Source organism: Oryctolagus cuniculus, chromosome 12, assembly GCF_051225735.1.
Source record: "Oryctolagus cuniculus isolate XC-2025 breed Fujian yellow rabbit chromosome 12, ASM5122573v1, whole genome shotgun sequence".
In the NCBI taxonomy this organism is placed as follows: Eukaryota; Metazoa; Chordata; class Mammalia; order Lagomorpha; family Leporidae; genus Oryctolagus; species Oryctolagus cuniculus.
Window position 1 is genome coordinate 50,873,163 of NC_142878.1, and position 19,295 is coordinate 50,892,457.

At 51.8% G+C, this 19,295-nt stretch overlaps 1 long non-coding RNA gene across 2 annotated transcripts; it reads left to right on the plus strand.

The window, feature by feature from the left end:
• The first annotated feature begins 366 nt into the window (after positions 1 to 366).
• LOC138844641 (uncharacterized) lies at positions 367 to 17,087 on the plus strand. Of its 2 annotated transcripts, XR_016217482.1 has the most exons (4): positions 367 to 1,646; positions 1,820 to 1,958; positions 16,187 to 16,327; positions 16,860 to 17,087. It is a non-coding gene; the product is annotated as an uncharacterized LOC138844641 (long non-coding RNA). The 2 variants fall into 2 exon arrangements; XR_011380788.2 differs by having other exon boundaries at positions 16,187 to 17,087.
• Positions 17,088 to 19,295: the final 2,208 nt, after the last annotated feature.

Consider the following 19,295-nt stretch of genomic DNA (forward strand, 5'->3'; position numbering starts at 1 on the left):
GGGGGCTGTAACTGGGGGTGGGACCGACCGGGCTCCCGCCGCCCTTCCCTCCGCCCCCAGCCTGCCCCCTCCACCGCTCCGCCAGCCCCTCCTGGACAGACTCGTCCCGCGTCTGCCGGGGGCGCTTGAAGGGGCGGGGGGCGGAGGGGGGGACCAGGAGAAGAGGAGGGAGCGGGAGGGTCCCGGAGACCGCTGCCTTCCACAAGTGTTGGGCCAGGAGCCAGAACCCAGAGGTCAAAGTGAATTTCCTTCCACGTTCCCCTTCCCCTGTTGGAAGGGAGAATTGCTTTGGGGGCGGGGAGACTCTTTTCGGGAGATTTGGGACAGGGCTTTCTCCGCCCCGCCTCGCTCCCCGCCTCCCAGCCGCTGCCGCCCTCGGAGGAAAGGGTTAAGCGCAGGGTGGGAGCCCGCGGAGGCCCGGGCCTCAGGAAGCCCCGGGCTGGAGAGCAGGCAGGAAGGAAAAGGTCAAGGCAGCGGCGCCCCAGCCCCCACCCAAGTCTCGGGACCGCCAGGGGCTGGCGGGCAGCCCAGGCCCTCCTGAAGCCCCCCAGGGCTAGAGCGCAGGGGAGAGCTGCCAGAGTTTTCAGCCTGGCGCTGTGGAGGGAAGCCCTTTCTCAGCGAGTGTGTGTGCTATGCGCAGAGAGGAGGGATGGACTTTGAGTGACAGCCAGCCGGCAGCCTGCGGGGTTGGAACTGGACGCGACCTGGGGGGCCACTTTCAAGGCCTCTGCCCTGCCCCGGAGGCACCCTCACCCCCAAGACGCCTTATACAGCCCTGCGGCCTGTGTTAGAGCATAGGAACAAGACCTGGAGGAGACAAGACCAGGAACTCATCAGGCAGAACAGGCTCATCAACTGGAGACAGACCTGAGAAGTTCTGCGAGCCCCCCTGGCCTACACACCGACCAGGGGCTTATATAGCCAGGGCGGCATTCGGGCCCGGGTGGGCCGGCGTGAGGCGGGGCTCCGTTGCTTTGCGCGGGCTCTTTCAAACCTTGGGCGGGGTTGAGCTGGTTTTGAGGAAAAAATGCAGGGGGGAGGGAAGTTTCTCAACGGGGTGGGGAGGTTGGGATCTGCTGGGTCATGTAGGCAAGGAAGCGAAAAGCAGAGCTAAAGCTTTTGTTCTTGCTCCACCAGCCTGAACGGAACCTGGCTCGGGTGGAGGTGGCGTCTGCGTCCCAGGCCTCAGAACCTGGACCACAGTCTGACCCGCACGAGCCTGCCCGCGGGGACGGAGGGCCTCAGATTTTAAGTTGGGCCCGCCCTGGAACATTGGGTACAGGGCCACGGTATGTGTTTGTGTGCAGGCCAGGGGCCAGGAGGGCCCCAGTGCCAGGAAGGGGCCTACTTGGGGGTCTGGGCGGCTGCCAGGAGCTCCAGCCATTCCTAGTCTCTCCTGGACTCAGCCCATCACACCCCACCCCCACTCTTTGGTTGGAATCCAGAAAAGGAAAAAGTTGACCTGTGTTCACTCTGGCTCCAAAGCCTTCTGCTGCACCCTGCCTGGCCCCTGGCCTGCCACTCCAGAGCACCTTGAAGCAGAAGGCTCAGGGGGACCCCTTGTCCCCCCTCTGCCTGCCCCTAAGTGCTCGCCCTTCACCGAAGGCTCCGGCCTCACTGTACTTCTGGCTCTCCTCTCAGGCCAGGTAAGAGCCACAGCCCTGCTCCCCACGCCTCTAATGGATGCTCAGCTCTTGTCCCCCTCTGCCAACTGACTGGGGACTCTGGCTTAACCCTGTGTTGGAAGAGGCCATGAGGAAGGTGAGAGGAGGGCCGGTTTAGGAGTCAGGAACTTACACAACCTCCTTCTGTTCCGTAGTGCATAAGCATGTTGATAACAGGGGCAGGCATTTAATGTACGGTTAAGTTGTTTGGAACATCTACATCCCTTATCCGAGTGCCTTGATTCGAGTCCAGACCCTGCTCCCTGATTCCAGCTTCCTGCCTGAAGGCAGCAGGTGAGTCCCCCTACCCCATGTGGAAGACCAAGATTGAGCTTTTCTTTTTTATTTATTTATTTGACAGGCAGAGTGGACAGTGAAAGAGAGACAGAGAGAAAGGTCTTCCTTCTGTTGGTTCACCCCCCCCCCCAAATGGCAAATGACCACTATAGCCAGTGCTGCGCCGATCTGAAGCCAGGAGCCAGGTGCTTCTTCTTGGTCTCCATGGGGGTGCAAGCGCCCAAACACTTGGGCCATTCTCCACTGCCTTCTCAGGCTACAGCAGAGAGCTGGACTGGAAGAGGAGCAACCGGGACTAGAACCCGGCGCCCATATGGGATGCCAGTGCCCCAGGCAGAGGATTAACCAAGTGAGCCAGGACGCCAGCCCCGAGATTGAGCTTTTCAACTCCTGGCTTCAGCCTGACCCAGCCTCAGCTGGTGTGGGCACTTAGAGTGTATACATCGTTTTGTCTGTCTTTCTCTCACTTTTGCTCTCCCCCTCCCTTTGTCTCTCTGCCTTTCAAAGAAAAAAAAATAGGGGTGATAATGGTATTATTATCTACACAAATGTTGGAAATCACATCAGACCCCACAAAGTGAAGCCTTTGACCCAATGCTTCGCCTGGAGTAGACAGCTAGTGCATATCAATTCCCCCTCCCAGATTTTTTTTTTTTTTTTTTTTTTTGACAGGCAGAGTGGACAGTGAGAGAGAGAGACAGAGAGAAAGGTCTTCCTTTTGCCATTGGTTCACCCTCCAATGGCCGCCGTGGCCGGCGCTCTGCGGCCGGCGCACAGCGCTGATCCGATGGCAGGAGCCAGGTGCTTCTCTGGTCTCCCATGGGGTGCAGGGCCCAAGCACTTGGGCCATCCTCCACTGCACTTCCAGGCCACAGCAGAGAGCTGGCCTGGAAGAGGGGCAACCAGGACAGAATCCGGCGCCCCGACCGGGACTAGAACCCGGTGTGCCGGCGCCGCTAGGCAGAGGATTAGCCTAGTGAGCCGCGGCGCCGGCCTTCCCCCTCCCAGATTTTGTCTCCTCCTTGTCTCTTGTCTCTGTGGAAGCTTACTTCCCAGAGAGCCCTCCTTCTTTCTTCATATTTTCTGCTGACCATCCCTGACCTCCTGCCTCCAGCCTGGATGTAGTAGATTTGGCCAGAGAGCCCGGTTTTATTGAGTATCCACCAAGAGCCAGGCCCTGGACAGAGAGCATCGAATCAGATGGGTATCCCCCTGCCCTCATGGACTGGGGGAGGAAAGAAGAGAACAGTGTGCTCTCCTGGAAAGACACAAAGGTGGAGAGAGCATGGGTGGGCCTCCAGTGAGGAGCTGTTCCATCTAAAGGGAGATCGAGAACACGGGCACTGGGACCGCCTCCAGGAGAGCTCTCCCCAGCTCCAGCACCTACAGGGATTCCTCAGAATTAAAACATGTTTGATTGTGTTGGAGGCCTTCTACAGCTGACTCAGATCTACCTCCCCAGCCTTGACCCCCGTTCAAGTGTAAGGAGTGACCCCCGTTCAAGTGTAAGGAGAAGGAGATCTGTCTAGGCACGTCTGGCAGCAGGGTAGCACACCCTGTCAGGTGTTTGCTGAGAAAGGAGAAGCCTCCAAGAGGAAAGCGCGTTTTGATCGAAGCAGGGCCCTGCATTGTGAGCTCGGGAGAGTAATAGCTCCTTATTCCTCTGAGACTCCAGAGGGAGAGGCAGGCCTGTCACTCAAAGACCCAGCCCAGGGACAGGTGTTACGGCAGAGTGGGTGAAGCCAGTTCTAGTCCGATCCAGCTCCCTGATAATGAGCCTGGGAAAGCGGTGGAAGATGGCCCAAGTGCTTGGACACCTGCACCCATGTGGGAGATCTGGAAGAAGCTCCTGGCTTCAGATTGACCCACCTCTAGCCATTGCAGCCATTTGGGGAGTAAACCAGTGGATGGAAGATACATCTCTCTCTCTCTCTCTCTCTCTCTGCCTCTGCCTCTGCCTCTCTGTAACTCTGCCTTTCAAATAAATAAATAAACCTTAAAAAAAAAATACCCAGTGTTAGTAAAATGGCGCAGTCTTACCTATGGCACAATCTACACCCTAGACACACCATCCTTGGCTCTAGCCCCAAGAGCCATGGCTGGAAGCCAGGTGACCCCATGGCCCAACCACCAGTGTCGGCTCCACTCCTACCCTAATGGGACTCGCTGCTCCTACTTCCTTGCCCACCCCCACCCCCAGCAAAGTTTTAAGAGGACCTGTTCCTGAACACGTGGCTCTCTCTCTGTCTTCTAACTATTTTTTTTTTTTTTTGACAGGCAGAGTGGACAGTGAGAGAGAGAGACAGAGAGAAAGGTCTTCTTTTTGCTGTTGGTTCACCCTCCAATGGCCGCCGTGGCTGGCGCGCTGCGGCAGGTGCACCGCGCTGATCCGATGGCAGGAGCCAGGTACTTATCCTGGTCTCCCATGGGGTGCAGGGCCCAAGCACTTGGGCCATCCTCCACTGCCTTCCGGGCCACAGCAGAGAGCTGGACTGGAAGAGGAGCAACCGGGACAGAATCCAGTGCCCCAACCGGGACTAGAACCGGGTGTGCCGGCGCCGCAAGGCGGAGGATTAGCCTAGTGAGCCCCGGCGCCGGCCCTCTGTCTTCTAACTCTTGATCTCTGTCTCTCTCTCTCTCAATCTCTCTCTCTCTCAATCTCTCTCTTAGGCTCTCCTTCTCCCTCTTTTCCTTCTTCGCCCTTCCCTCTGGTCTGTCAGGTTTCCCCACCAATAAACCCTTTCCATTACTCCAGTCTTTGGTGAGTTTTGTGGCTGCCTTACACCCAGCTCAGATCTATACCTAGGACTGAGAAGCCCTGTGACCAAGGGAGTCCTGCTTGGGACCTTTGTGTGGGAGGAACCCTGAGGGGAGACAGGTTTATCCTGACTTTGCCACAGTCCCCAAGCAGCCTTCATTTCTAGAGGGCTGTCATCAATTCATAAGTATACTCCTAGGGTTCATAGAATTGTCTGCACACTAAGCAGGTGAGGTCAAAAACCAAGGAATTCAGAGTTACTTCTCTGTATGTCACTGAATACAGGGCTTCCCCAAATTGGTCAGGAGCTGCATAGGAACCATGGTACTCGAAAGAGAGGACTGGAGGCTGGTGCTGTGGCATAAGCAGTTAGACCACCACCTACAACAATGGCATCCCATATAGCCATTGGTTCAAGTCATCTGCTCCATTTCTGATCCAGCTCCCTGCTAATGTGCCTGGGAAAGCAACAGATAATGCCAGGTGCTTGGGCCCCTGCACCCACTGGGGTAGAGCTCCTGGCTCCTGGATTCAGCCTGGCTCAGTCCTGGCCATTGCAGCCATTTGAGGAGTAAACCAGCAGATGGAAGATCTCTGACTCTCTCTCCGTCCCTCAATCTCTCTGTAACTCTGCCTTTCTATTTTTTTTAAGGTTTATTTATTTATTTGAAAGTCAGAGTTACACAGAGAGAGGAGAGGCTGAAAGAGAGAGAGGTCTTCCATCCGCTGGTTACCTCCCCAGATGGCTGCAACGGCCGGAGCTGCGCCAATCCAAAGCCAGGAGCCAGGAGCTTCTTCTGGGTCTCCCACGCGGGTACAGGGGCCCAGTGACTTGGGCCATCTTCTACTGCTTTCCCAGGCCATAGCAGAGAGCTGGATCAGAAGAGGAGCAGCAGGACTAGAACCAGCACCTATATGGGATGCCAGTGCTTCAGGCCAGGGCGTTAACCTGCTGTGCCACAGCACTGGCCCCAACTCTGCCTTTCATAAATAAAATAAATCTTTAAAAAAAAATAAAAGGATGATTGAAGGAAGTTGAAAGAATAGATCTTTGGGGGCCAGAATTGTGGTACAGAGGGTTAAGCCCCTGCCTCTGACAGGAAGAGGTGAAGAGACAAGGAGAGAGAGCAAAAGAGATCTTCCCTCTACTGGTTCACACCGCAAATAGCTGAAAAAGCCAGTTCTGGACCAGTCCAAAGCCAGGAGCCTGGAATGCCATCCTGGTCTTTCACATCGGTGGCAGAGGCCCAAGTGCTTGGTCCATCTTCCACTGCTTTCCAAGATGTATTTGCAGGAAACTGGATCAGAAGTGGAACAGCCAGGACTGGAATGAGCACTCTGATATGGATGCCACTATGCCACAATGCTGGCCCCAATCATTTTTTAAAAGATTTATTTATTTATTTGAAAGGCAGAGTTACAGAGAGGCAGAGGCAGAGGCAGATGGCCGCAATGGCTGGAGCTGAGCTGATTCAACGTCAGGAGTCAGGAGATTCTTCCAGGTCTCCCACACAGGTGCAGGAGCCCAGGCATCTGGGCCATCTTCTACTGCTTTCCCAGGCCATAGCAGAGAGCTGGATCAGAAGTGGAGCAGCCAGGACTCGAACAGGCACCCATTTGGGATGTCAGCACTGCAGGCGGTGGCTTTACCTGCTATATCACATCACTGGCCTCCCAATCATTTTTTAAATTATCATGCTATTTTGCTAGATTTTGGGGTGCTTGTGATACTTATCAGTTGTAATGTGTAATTGAGTTTTATCTTTCTGGTTTTTTTCCCAAAAACTAAAAGCAAAATGCAGAATACCATGCTAACTTCTATCTTTAAAAGGAAACAAGCAGGGGCTGGCACTGTGGCATAGCAGGTAAAGCCGCTGCCTGTAGTGCCGGCATCCCATATGGGCACCGATTCGAGTCCCGGCTGCTCCACTTCCAATCCAGCTCCCTGCTAATGTGCCTGGAAAAGCAGCAGAGGATGGCCCAAGTCCTTGGGCCCCTGCACCCACGTGGGAAACCTAGAAGAAGCTCCCAGCTCTGGCCGTTACGGCCATTTGGAGAGTGAACCAATGAATAGAAGACCTCTCTCTCTTTGCCTCTGCCTCTGTAACTCCACCTTTCAAATAGATAAATCTTAAAAAAATAAAAAATAAGAAAAGGAAAACAAACAACAGAACTCAAGAACTACTGTCAAGAGTGTCCTTCCTATTGGCTTAAGCTTCAGCAGTCCAGTTTACAGGACAGACTGGTGCTACCCTCTTCGTACCACACAAAGAGGAAATTTTGGGGCCAGTATTGTGGTGCAGCAGATTAAGCCACTTGAGAAAGCAGCAGAGGATGGCCCAGGTCCTTGGGCCCCTGCACCCACATAGGGGACCCAGAGGAAGCTCCTGGCTCCTGGCTTCAGATTGGCCAAACTCCAGCTGTTGCGGCCATTTGGGGAGTGAACCAGCAGATGGAAGATCTCCGTCTCTGTCTCTGTCTCTGTCTCTGTCTCTCTCTCTGTAACCTCTCTGTAACTCTGCCTTTCAAATGAACAAAAATAATAAAATCTTAAAAAATTCTCTTAGACTGTAAAACCAAGCTTATAAGAAAAGTGTTTCTTATAAAGAAAACACACAGCCGCCTTTTTTAAAGATTTATTTATTTATTTATTTATTTGAGAGTTACAGAGAGAGGGAGAGATAGAGAGAGAAGTCTTCCATCTGTTGGTTCACTCCGCAAATGGCCACAACAGCCGGAGCTGGGGCAATCTGAAGCCAGGAGCCAGGAGCTTCTTCCAGGTCTCCCATGCGGGTGCAGGGGCCCAAGGATTTGGGTCTTCTTCCTCTTCTTCCTCTTCCTCCTCCTCTTCCTCCTCCTCTTCCTCCTCCTCTTCCTCCTCCTCTTCCTCCTCCTCTTCCTCCTCCTCTTCCTCCTCTTCTTCCTCCTCTTCTTCCTCCTCTTCTTCCTCCTCTTCTTCCTCCTCTTCCTCTTCCTCTTCTTCCTCCTCTTCCTCTTCCTCTTCCTCTTCTTCCTCTTCCTCTTCCTCTTCTTCTTCTTTTTACTTGACAGGTAGAGTTATAGACAGTGAGAAAGAGAGAGAGAGAGAGAGAGAAAGGTCTTCCTTCCATTGGTTCACCCCCCAAATGGCCACCACAGCCAATGCTGCACCGATCGGGAGCCAGGAGCCAGGTGCTTCTCCTGGTCTCCCATGCAGGTGGAGGAGCCCAAGCACTTGGGCCATCCTTCACTGCCCCCGCCTCCCGGGCCACTGCAGAGAGCTGGACTGGAAGAGGAGCGACCGGGACTAGAATCCGGCACCGCAGGCAGAGGATTAACCAAGTGGACTAGGTCCATCTTCTACTGCTTTCCCAGGCAATAGCAGAGCTGGACCGTAAGTGGAGCAGCCAGGACTTGAACCGGCGCCCATATGGGATGCCGGCACCGCAGGCAGAGGCTTAACCCACTATGCCACAGCACCAGCCCCACGCACAGCCACTTTATGTTAACTGCCTTTTGTCTCCCCCAGCAAGTCCTCAAAGCCAGAACATCTTAAAATTAAGTGCTAGGCCCCTGTCTCTCTTCAGTCATACCACAAGTTAACAGATGGTCTCCAATACCCCACTATTGGCCAACAATCCTATAATGAACATTCAGTGTTCCACACCTGCACAAGTGTTCTCTAGGCCAGATTCCTAGAAGCAGCATTGCAGGGCTGAGGACTACGCTTAGATCGTTCTCCAGAGTTGCGGTGCACTCTCCTGTGGAAGACCGTGTGGCTGATAAAAGCACCGAGGCGATACTGCTTGGATTCCTAGAGGGGGTGAGGTGCACAGGGCCACAACAGGCTGAAAAACAAGACAAAGGGCAGGATTTCAAAAACCGGAGTGGGCGGGGAATACGAGTGGGCGCTTCTACTTCCTGCTCCAGAATCCTTGCCATGTTTTCAGTTTGCTTTTTTTTTTTTTTTAATAGAATAGCTATACCCCTTATAAATGTTCAGTATTAACAGCAGAAAGTGCACATGCTATTAACAAATGCTCCGGTGCCCACAGAGGACACTTTTGTCCTATTATTAAGAAGGCTGTATGGCTCCCACCTCGGCCCTGCACTGGTCTCCACCATCCCTGGGACTCAGAATGACTGTTTATCTTGGCTGGAGCTGGCAAAGAGCGCCTCTGTCCCAGACATGACACCAGATGCGGTGGTATCTGCCTTGCCTCGGGCCTGGCATATTTCCAGCACGTCTTAGAACCAGCCTAGGGTTGGGCTCCTGTGGATCTGCTCACTGGCTTCCCAGGGACACCAGAGCACCCACATTCACTCCTCATTTACTGCCATGAGATCTTGATGCACTTGGAGCAATGGGTGCAAAAAACCCAACAGCATCAGCGTATCCGAGCTCTGTGGGTGCTGGGCCTGGCCAGAGGCTGGAGGTCTGAAGGGATGAGGGGGTCACAGCAGTACAGTGGATGCAGGGCACGTGCAAAGATTGACCTAGAAGCCGCTGAGGGTAGGATAGGGTAGGGGGCTAAGCTGGCCACATGGGGGCTCCAGATCAAAGGTCACCACAGGTAGGCAGAGGGGCACTTTTAGGAATCTCTAGCAAAGGTGTGATGAACCAAAGCTACTCTGATGCTAAGCCCCCCCCCCCCCATCCCTAGATCATCAAGTCCTACAGACTGGTAACTCTTTCCTGCAACCGATGGGTTCTGAGCACCCTCTGTGTGCCAAGCTCAGTTCTAGGTGCTGGGCTACGTCAGCGATCACCCTCCTTGCCCCAATGCTATCTTTGCCTAGAGTAGAAAGAGTAATTGCATTACTTCTTCACCATAATTGTACCAGGCATGATGGAAAAAATGGACTGCTGTAAGTCCTGCAGTTAAAAAAAAAATCAACCTTACCTGAGTTTCCTAAACTTACCTTGAAAACCACCTTCAAAGGGAAGGCCCCAAGCACCTTTTTTGGTATATATAGACCTTATTTTTAGGGTGGCTTTAGATTCACAAGAAAGTTGAATGGAAAATAGAGTACTGGAGATCCTCCTGCCCACACAAGTGCACAGCCTCCCCCAGGCTCAACAGCCTGCACAAGGTGATACTTTTGTTCCAACAGAGGAACCAACATGGACACATTAACAATCTAAGTGGGCAGCTTATATTAGAGCCCTCTCAACAAGAATCACACTGAGACTCCCACGGAGAGGCAGTGGGCAGCCTACAACGCTTCTAAGCAGACTGGATAGGTGGATGCGCTTCACTCCCTGCTTCTCCCTGTCTGGCCCAGGAGTGTGTCCGTATCTTCTGTGGTTGTGTCAGTTCAGATGCCAACGACACTGGCTACCAAAATGAGCTTTAAGTTGGTTGACCAGCTTCCAGATCATCCACTCTCCCCTGACCCTATTCAATCCTGAACCAAGTCTCTGGTTAGTTGAAGAACCCCACTTTCCCTGTGGCCTGAGCTTATACAACCATTGTCAGCCACTCCCCTGCAAGGGTTTTCCAATGTAACCATCCATAGAGCCCATCTGGTGGTAGCAGTTGAATATGGTGTTTAAAAGCATAAGCTCTGGGCCAGCGCCGTGGCTCAATAGGCTAATCCTCCACCTTGTGGCGCCGGCACACCGGGTTCTAGTCCCGGTCAGGGCGCCGGATTCTGTCCCGGTTGCCCCTCTTCCAGGCCAGCTCTCTGCTATGGCCAGGGAGTGCAGTGGAGGATGGCCCAGGTGCTTGGGCCCTGCACCCCATGGGAGACCAGGAAAAGCACCTGGATCCTGGCTCCTGCCATCGGATCAGCGCGGTGCGCCGGCTGCAGCGGCGGCCATTGGAGGGTGAACCAACGGCAAAGGAAGACCTTTCTCTCTCTGTCTCTCTCTCTCACTGTCCACTCTGCCTGTCAAAAAAAAAAAAAAAAAAAAAAAGGCATAAGCTCTGGGGATGGAATTTTAATGCTGTGGGTTGAGCCACTGTGCAACGCCAGTATCTGATATCCACTGCCAATCCAGCTCCCTGCTAATGCACCTGGGAGAGCAGCGGAAGACGGCCCAAGTACCTGGGCCCCTGCTACCCTGCTCTCTCACTACCCCTCACTCTTTCAAATAAATAAATAAGTTTTTAATTTAGACAAAGCATAAACTCTGATATCTGCAGCCCAGAGAGGACATCCTAGCTCTCAGAATCCCAATTTCTCTATCTTTAAAGAGAGGCAGGGACTATGATGAGCCAGAGATGGACTGTTCCCTCTATATGAACCAACAGTTACTTAACTCCAGCAGCTGGTTGCCAAGTCTCCTTATTTTTAAGGGGGAAAGATAGCAAACTTGATGTGCATGTGAAATCTAATTTTCTGTAGTAGACGGAGAAAAATGGCCACAGATTCTCCCATGGCTATATTTGCACTCTCACAATGTGACATTGCTGCTGCCCTACCAGAGGTGGCATCTCATCTCTCCCAGCCTCCATAGCAGAGAGCTGGATTGGAAGTGGAGCAGCTGGGACTCAAAAGTGGCAGTTTTACCCACTATGCCACAGTGCTAGGCCCCAGAAAATGTTTTAAACCCCCTAAGTTGGGGTGGGGGAGGTGGTATGCACATATCAGTAGATAGCAAACACCTTGCCAACCATAGGTCTCAAGGCTCCAGGTACTTGAACCAGCACCCATATGGGATGACAGCACTGCAGGTGGTGGCTTTGTCTACTATGCCACATGCCAGCCTCCCTACATTTTTAATCCTAACAGACAATAACACTTTTTCCTGCACTTTATATAATCCTGTAAGACACAGAACTGGGGAGAGCATTGTGGTACAGTGCATTAAGCCACCACATGACAGGCCCCCATCCCAAATCAGAGTGCCTGACATCAACTCTCACCTCCACTTCTGACCCAGCTTCCTGCTAATGCACACCGAGAAGGCAGTAGATGATGGTTCAGGTGCTTGGGCCCCTACCACCCATGTGGGAGACCTGGATGAAGTTCTGGGCCCCTGACCTTGGCCTGGCCCAGCCCCAGCTACTTAGGGCATTGAGGGAGTGAACCAGTGGATGGAAAATCTCTCTCACTCAATTACTCTCTCTTTTCCTCTCCCTTTCTCACTGGACATTTTCTAAAAAAGAAACTTTGCTCAATGATGAATTAATAGTGACAATTGGGGCCGGCACTGTGGCATAGCAGATAAAGCTGATGTCTGAAGTGCTAGCATCCCATATGGGCGCCAGTTCGAGTCCCGGCTGCTCCACTTCCAATCCAGCTCTCTGTTATGGCCTGGGATAGCAGTAGAAGCTGGCCTAGGTCCTTGGGCCCCTGTACCCGAGTGGGAGACCCAGAAGATGCTCCTGGCTCTTGGCTTCGGATCAGCTCAGCTCTTGCCATTGCGGCCATCTGGAAGATGGAAGACCTTTCTCTCTGTCTCAGCCTCTCTGTAACTCTGCCTTTCAAATAAATGTGAAAGAAAGAAAGAAAGAAAGAAAGAAAGAAAGAAAGAAAGAAAGAAAGAAAGAAAGAAAGAAAGAAAGAGAGAGAGAAAGAAAGAGAGAAAGAAAGAAAGAGAGAAAGAAAGAAAGAGAGAAAGAAAGAAAGAAAGAAAGAAAGAAAGAAAGAAAGAAGGAAGGAAGGAAGGAAGGAAGGAAGGAAGGAAGGAAGGAAGGAAGGAAGGAAGGAAGGAAGGAAGGAAGGAAGGAAGGAAGGAAAAGACAAAACCATTTTGACCAAACACCTCAAAGAAAAAATGGGAGAGGGAGCGGGCAGCACTATGGTTAAGCAGGTTAAGCTGCTGCCTGTGATACTGACACATGCCCTACATCCTGGCTGGTCCACTTCCGATCCAGCTCCCTGCTAATGTGCCTGGGATAGCAATAGAGGATGGCCCAAATTCTTGGGCCCCTGCACCCATGTGGGAGACCTGGAAAAAGTTCCTGGCTCTTGGCTTCAGCATGGCCCAGCCCGGGCCATTGCGGCCATTTGGGGAGTGAATCAGCAGATGGAAGATTGATCTCTCTCTCTCTCTCTCTCTTTCTCTTTATCTCCCTCTCTATCTATGTGACTCTGATTTCAAATAAAATAAATTAAATCTTTTTTAAAAAGAAAAGAAAAAAAACGGGGAGTCTTGATGGAAACAGGAAGTGAAGTATAGCTACATGCACCTGAAAATGGAAAACCCCACACCCAGCAAAGCATGGACAGTTAGCCAATAGGGGTCTAAGTTAAGAAATGTTAGAATGTCAGGATAGAGGAAATAAGGTCAAACCATCCAAAATGAACTGAAGCTTATCTCTCTGCACTTACGAAGTAAGAGTGTAAGTGTCCCAACACCTGACTGTATCTGAATACTATGGCTCCCTCTCCTCAGCCGGGGCCCAGGGCAGGCCAAGACCTTGGCCCCCTATCTTCCCCTTCCTGCCGCCATCAGAGGCAACAAGGGGCAAAGAAGGGTCTCTGAGGCTAAGCGGCATCCTTAGAGTAGAGTAAGGAAGGGCAGAAAAACTCTGCCCCTAATTCTGTGCATACTCAGCCCACATTCCGCGTCCCCACTCTGCCCTCTCAGAGGGGTCCGGGGCAGAGCGCGGACACCTGTGTTATGTCTGGCCCCTCTGAGAGGGGGGTCTCCTTTGGTGATAGAAGCTCCTGGAGAGGTAGCATTGGAAGGGAGCTTAGGCACTGTGAGGACAGTCTGAGCCCTTCATTCTGCTCCTGAAAAAGCAAAGAGTGGATGGGCATTATGAGGCAGTAACTGGTCAGCTGCTTAGGATGCTTGGTTCAAATTCCAGCTCCTTTGCACTTCCTATCCAGTTTCTTACTAATGCACCTGGATGTCAGCAGATGATGACCCAAGTGCTTAGGTTCCTGCCACCATGTGGGAGGTCTGGATGGTACTTCTGCCTCCTGGCTTTGAAACCATTTTGCTTATCAATATTTCTGAAATTAGTAAGTGGTATGGGTTCTTGCCACAAACTCAGGGAAGCATTCTGAATACTGGCTCAAATAGACCAGGTAAACATGGTGATTTCTTTAAAAAAAAAAAAAAAGATTTATTTTACTTATTTGAAAGACAGAGTTATAGAGAGAGGTAGAGCCAGAAAGAGAGAAAGAGGGCTTCCATCCAATGGTTCACTCCCCAAATGGCCACAATGGCCAGAGCTGATCTGAAGCCAGAAGCCAAGAGCTTCTTCTGGGTCTCCCATGTGGGTGCAGGGACCCAAGCACTTGGGCCATCTTCTACTGCCTTCCAGGCCATAGCAGGGACCTGGATCGGAAGTGGAGCAGCTGGGACTTGAACCAGAGCCCAGACGGGATGCCAGTGCCACAGGCCGGGACTTTAACCCACTGCACCACAGCACTGGCCCCACATGGTAAGTTTTAAGGATTTTATTTAGTGAGAGAAATACATAGGAGAGTGAGGGCTCTATCTAAGTCTGAAAAAAAAGTCTAGAAACAAAGTTGGGGCCGTACCAAGCAGAGAGCAGGCCAGGAGCCACAAGAAGCAAGCATTTGGTTATGAACAGCCACAAGCAGCTTATCAAGGTATCCAAGCAGGCGCAGCCCAAAGGCCACACGCCCTGGAAGGCCTGGAGCAAAGAAGGGAGGGGCCCACTGTCTCCAGGCCTTTTATCCACTTCCAAAGGGGAGTGGTAACAGAGCCTGATTGGCAGATAGGCATACCGATAGGGTCAGGTAGGGGCATGAGATCACACAGGGGGCGTGGTGAAAGTGTGGTCTCCCAGCTCACAAATCTAATCAATTTTATCCTATCTGCCTGCCTACATCAGCTTCAGCCTGGCCCAGCCCCATGAGCTGTTGCAGTCATGTGGGCAGTGAACCAGCTGCTGAAAGATTGATATGTCTCTCTTCCATTCACTGATTCACTCCCCAAATGGCCACAATGAATGGGACTTGGCCAGGCTGAAGCCTGGAACCAGGAACTCCATCTGAGTCTCCCACATGGGTATCAGGGGCCCAAACACTTGGGCCATCCTCTGCTGCTTTCTCAGGCCACCAGCAGGGAGCTGGAGCTGGATCTGAAGTGGAGCAGCCAGGACACGAACCAGCACTCATATGGGATGCTGACATCGCAGGCTGTGCCATGCCAGCCTCTAGCAAATAAATCCTTTAAAAAGTGAGTAGTATCTAAACAGGAGCAGAAATCCCAGGACCTTTAGTTGAAAGTCTAAAGTTCAATCTCTGGGCTGTGGGGCTGCCTCATTGGAAGGCTGCCCTGAATGTTTACTTCCCGTCTGCACTCTCGCCTGTGAAAAGGAATGGGCTGTAATGTTGTGGGAAAGATTGCTGGCCCTTGGCCGGCGCCGCGGCTCACTAGGCTGATCCTCCACCTTGCGGCGCCGGCACACCGGGTTCTAGTCCCGGTCAGGGCACTGATTCTGTCTGGCACCAGCCGCGGCGGCCATTGGAGGGTGAACCAATGGCAAAGGAAGACCTTTCTCTCTGTCTCTCTCTCTCACTGTCCACTCTGCCTGTCAAAAAAAAAAAAAAAAAAAAAAGATTGCTGGACCTTGAGTGAGCTCTATCCCCGGCGAGCCTTGTGACCCTAGGCATACGATGTCTAGGCCTCAGTGCCCTCAGAGGGCCCATGGGGATACCCCTGGGGACGAGCTTCTCAGGACTGTGGGGAGAAGGGTCCAGAAAGATGAGCTGTGTATGTGCAAAGGGCTTCCGGAGGGTCCAGGGACACAGGGGCCACTCCTGGAGTGTTCTCTCTCTCTGCTGCTGCTGCTGCTGTCCCTGAGGCCCTCTGAGCCGTGGTTCAGGACTGCAGCAGGAAATGCTTCAAGTGCCCTCCCCGCCAACCACCTCCTGCCCGTGGATGGCTCACAACCCCCGGTGGGGGAGAGATATAGGACCAGCGGCACACTAGGCTAATCCTCCGCCTTGTGGCGCCGGCACACCAGGTTCTAGTCCCGGTCGGGGCACCGGATTCTGTCCCACTCTGTTGCCACTCTTTCAGGCCAGCTCTCTGCTGTGGCCCAGGAGTGCAGTGGAGGATGGCCCAAGCACTTGGGCCCTGCACCCCATGGGAGACCAGGATAAGTGCCTGGCTCCTGCCATCGGATCAGCGCAGTGAGCCGGCTGCAGCGCGCTGGCCGCGGCGGCCATTGGAGGGTGAACCAACGGCAAAGGAAGACCTTTCTCTCTGTCTCTCTCTCACTGTCCACTCTGCCTGTCAAAAAAAAAAAGAGTCAAATGATGGGTGATTCTGGGAAGGAGGGAGTAGTCTTCTGGGGGTGGTCTGAGAAACTGCAGGAGAGGGCATTTCTGGGGCGCTCACTCAGGGTCAGGGGTAGGGGGCATTTCTCTTTCTAACCTTGCCCCAATGTTCTCACGGCCTCAGCGCAGCCTCCACCTCCTCCTGCCTGTGGCTGCTGCCGCCTGGCGTCAGGCCCCCTTCCTAGCACTCCCGGTCGATAACGTGTGCGACAGTCCCAGAGAAGGGGCTGAGCCCGTGCCTCTGGGAAGAAAGGGAGTGTCTCTTCTGCAGATTCTCCAGCCTGGACAAGCAACCGCCCCGATGGAGGAAAAGAAAAAACCAGGGAGAGTGACTGCCGTGCAACCTACACCCAGAGCGCAAGGCATGGGACATGTCCGGACGAAGGCAGAGCTACCAGCGCCCTGGCCCCAGGTCTGTGTGGAGAACACAGCCCTCAAAGCTTCTGGAGGGGCTGCCCTCCGGCCAACAGCTGCAGCTCCTCCCCTTGGCTGCCTACTTCCCGTCATCTTGAGGGTCTGCTCCCAGTTTTTCCACATCACAAAAATTGAAATCGCAATTTTAAGACTCGGGGCTTTGTGTTTTGCAGAAAGTCCGCAGATGTGTGTTTGAGGTTGGGGATTTGGAGAGAGCTATAGGGTATCAATAGAATGTTCGCCTGAGAGTATGAATGCAGACTCCTCGGATAAGGGGGTGCTTGTGAGCTTTCTCTGGTGTAAAGTCCATCTTTCTCCCTCTCCATCATCTATTTGTTAGAAGCAGGTTGCTGGGCACAGGGCACACGCAAGGCAAGAGGAATTAAGCCTCACCTCCTGGAGCAAGGGGTGTCAAAACTGTGTGTTAGTGGGGCCGGCGCTGTGGCACAGCGGGTTAAAGCCCTGGCCTGAAGTGCCAGCATCCTATATAGGCGTCGGTTCTAGTCCCAGCTGTTCCTCTTCCGATCCAGCTCTCTCTGCTGTGGCCTGGGAAAGCAGTAGAGGATGGCCCAAGTCCTTTGGCCCCTGCACCTGCACGGGAGACCTGGGGGAAGCTCCTGGCTCCTGGCTTCGGATCGGCACAGTTCCCGCCATTATGGCCATCTGGGGAGTCAACTAAGCAATTGAAGACCTCTCTCACTGCTTCACCTCTCTCTGTAACTCTCTTTGAAATAAAATAAAATAAATCTTTAAAAAAATGTGTGATAGTGTGCTAAAGCCACCCTCGCAGTTGGTTTATGGAGGGCAGGTGCTTGAAGGCTTTGCAAGTCTGCTGTCTTTCCTTAGAGTTGCATCTATTGATTTGCACACCCATCAGTGGATCTTGCCTGTAGCGTTCTTACTGAGAATGCTCTGACAGTGATTTTCCATGTCCCTCATTTCTACAGTTATTAACTAGAATTCTTCTGCAAGGAAGATAGCACCTCCTTCCCCATTTGGTTATTTATTCTATCATTTATTTATATCATTATAGATTTATAAATATATGTTTTATCTTCGGAGTTTGATTCCATTATTATTAATATTCATTACATTGCTCAAATGGTTTCTGCTTTGGTCACTGGAGATTCTTTTGGGTTGTCTTTTGTGTCCTTTTAGTATGGCCCCTCCTTCTAAAATGATTTATTTAGGGGCTGGCGTTTGTGGTGCAGCACGTTAAGCCTCCGCCTGCAATGCTGGCATCCCATGTGGGTGCCGGTTTGAGACTGAGCCACTCCACTTCTGATCCAGTTCCCTATTAATGTGCCTGGGGAAGCAGCAGCAGATGGCCCAAATGTCTGGGCCCCTGCACCCATAAGGGAAACCTGGAAGAAGCTCCTGACTCCTGGCTTCAGCCTGGCCCAGCCCGGGTCATTGTGGCCATTTGAGGAGTGAACCAGTGGATGGAAGATCCTCCACTCTCTCTAATCCTCTCACCGTCTTTAATCCTCTCTCTGTAACTCTGCCTTTCAAATACATTTTAATATATTTTTATTTATTTATTTGCTAGGCAGTGAACTGAGCCAGAAACTCAACAAAGGCCCTCACAGAGGGGCAGGAGCCTTGAGCTAACACCACTGCATCCCAGGGTCTGCATTAGCAGGGAGCTGGAGTCAGGAGCCACAGTCAGGTCTTGGAGACAGGTTCTCCAATACGGGCAGGAGATGGGTGTTTTGACTGACATCCTAACCACTAAGCCAAATGCTTCTCTTGACACCCCTTCTCCTCCTTTTAAGCGTATCCTTACTTTCTGGCTCTTCAAGTTACTCCAGGCTCATCTTGTAGGCTCCCTGCCCAGCTCAAGAATTAGCCATTTTTCTAAGGAAGCCTTGTCTCCTTTTACTGAAGAATGATATTTAAAAACCAAGATCTAGACACTAAGTGTGTTTGTTGCTAATGAAGTGTCCCCTTCCTTTGGGCACTGTTGGCAGACAAGGCTAGCAAATATGTTCATATACAAACCTATATATGCACTGCCCATCTGGGTTAAGGTCTAACTCTCTGTGTGGGCATACAAACATATCACATAGATACCAGGACTGTACAGCGGCATGTAGATGTCTACAGATCTCTGCATAGGTATTAGAGATATCTACATGTGTGCTATATTATACGCATACACCTGTGTGTAAAGTGAACTGGAGTCCATACGACATCTCCATCTAGCCTCCCTACCACAACCCAATCATGCCTCCTATGAGCTACAATTTGTTTACATATTTATTCAACACAGGTATAGTGTAGTTTCAGAATCATTCATCTATAATCTGTAACAAATGTAGCAACTATACTACCTGTATACTTCTTTTTATCTCCAGCTCACAGCTTCAGTTACAGCAGTGTCTTCCAAAGTTACAGGCTTCATCTTTTTCTCCACTGCCACCTTTTCATATATATTTGTGATATGGTGAGATTCGTGTGCTAAATTCATGTGTTAATGATATCCTGGCATTGAATGATTTTTTTAAAATCTCTATACAGTTAAATTCAGTTCTGTGGCTTTTGACAACTGCGTAGAGGCTTGATGTCTCACAGAAGAGTCCCATCACCCTAAAAATTCCCATTTGCTAACTCTACATGCCCCTTTTTCCAGAAAGCCCTCCTCTGACCATTCCCCAAGCATAGATCAGAAGCCCAGGCTCCCACAGTATTGTGAATTTCCCCATCTTTGCATTTGTCATTCTGTGTTCAAAATCCTCACTCCTCATCTGAACCTCTGTGAAGCAGCACTTCCCAAAGTGTCGCAAGCCAATATTGAGTGAGGAGTCACTAGGATGTAGGCTCCCTAAGGTCAGGGACATTTCTGTTGTGTTTATCATCATGTCCTCAGTGTCTGGCAGCGAGTAGGCACTTGTTAATTATACTTTAAAAGATTTTATTCATTTAAAAGGCAGAGTTACAGAGAGAGAGAGGGAGGGACAGAGACA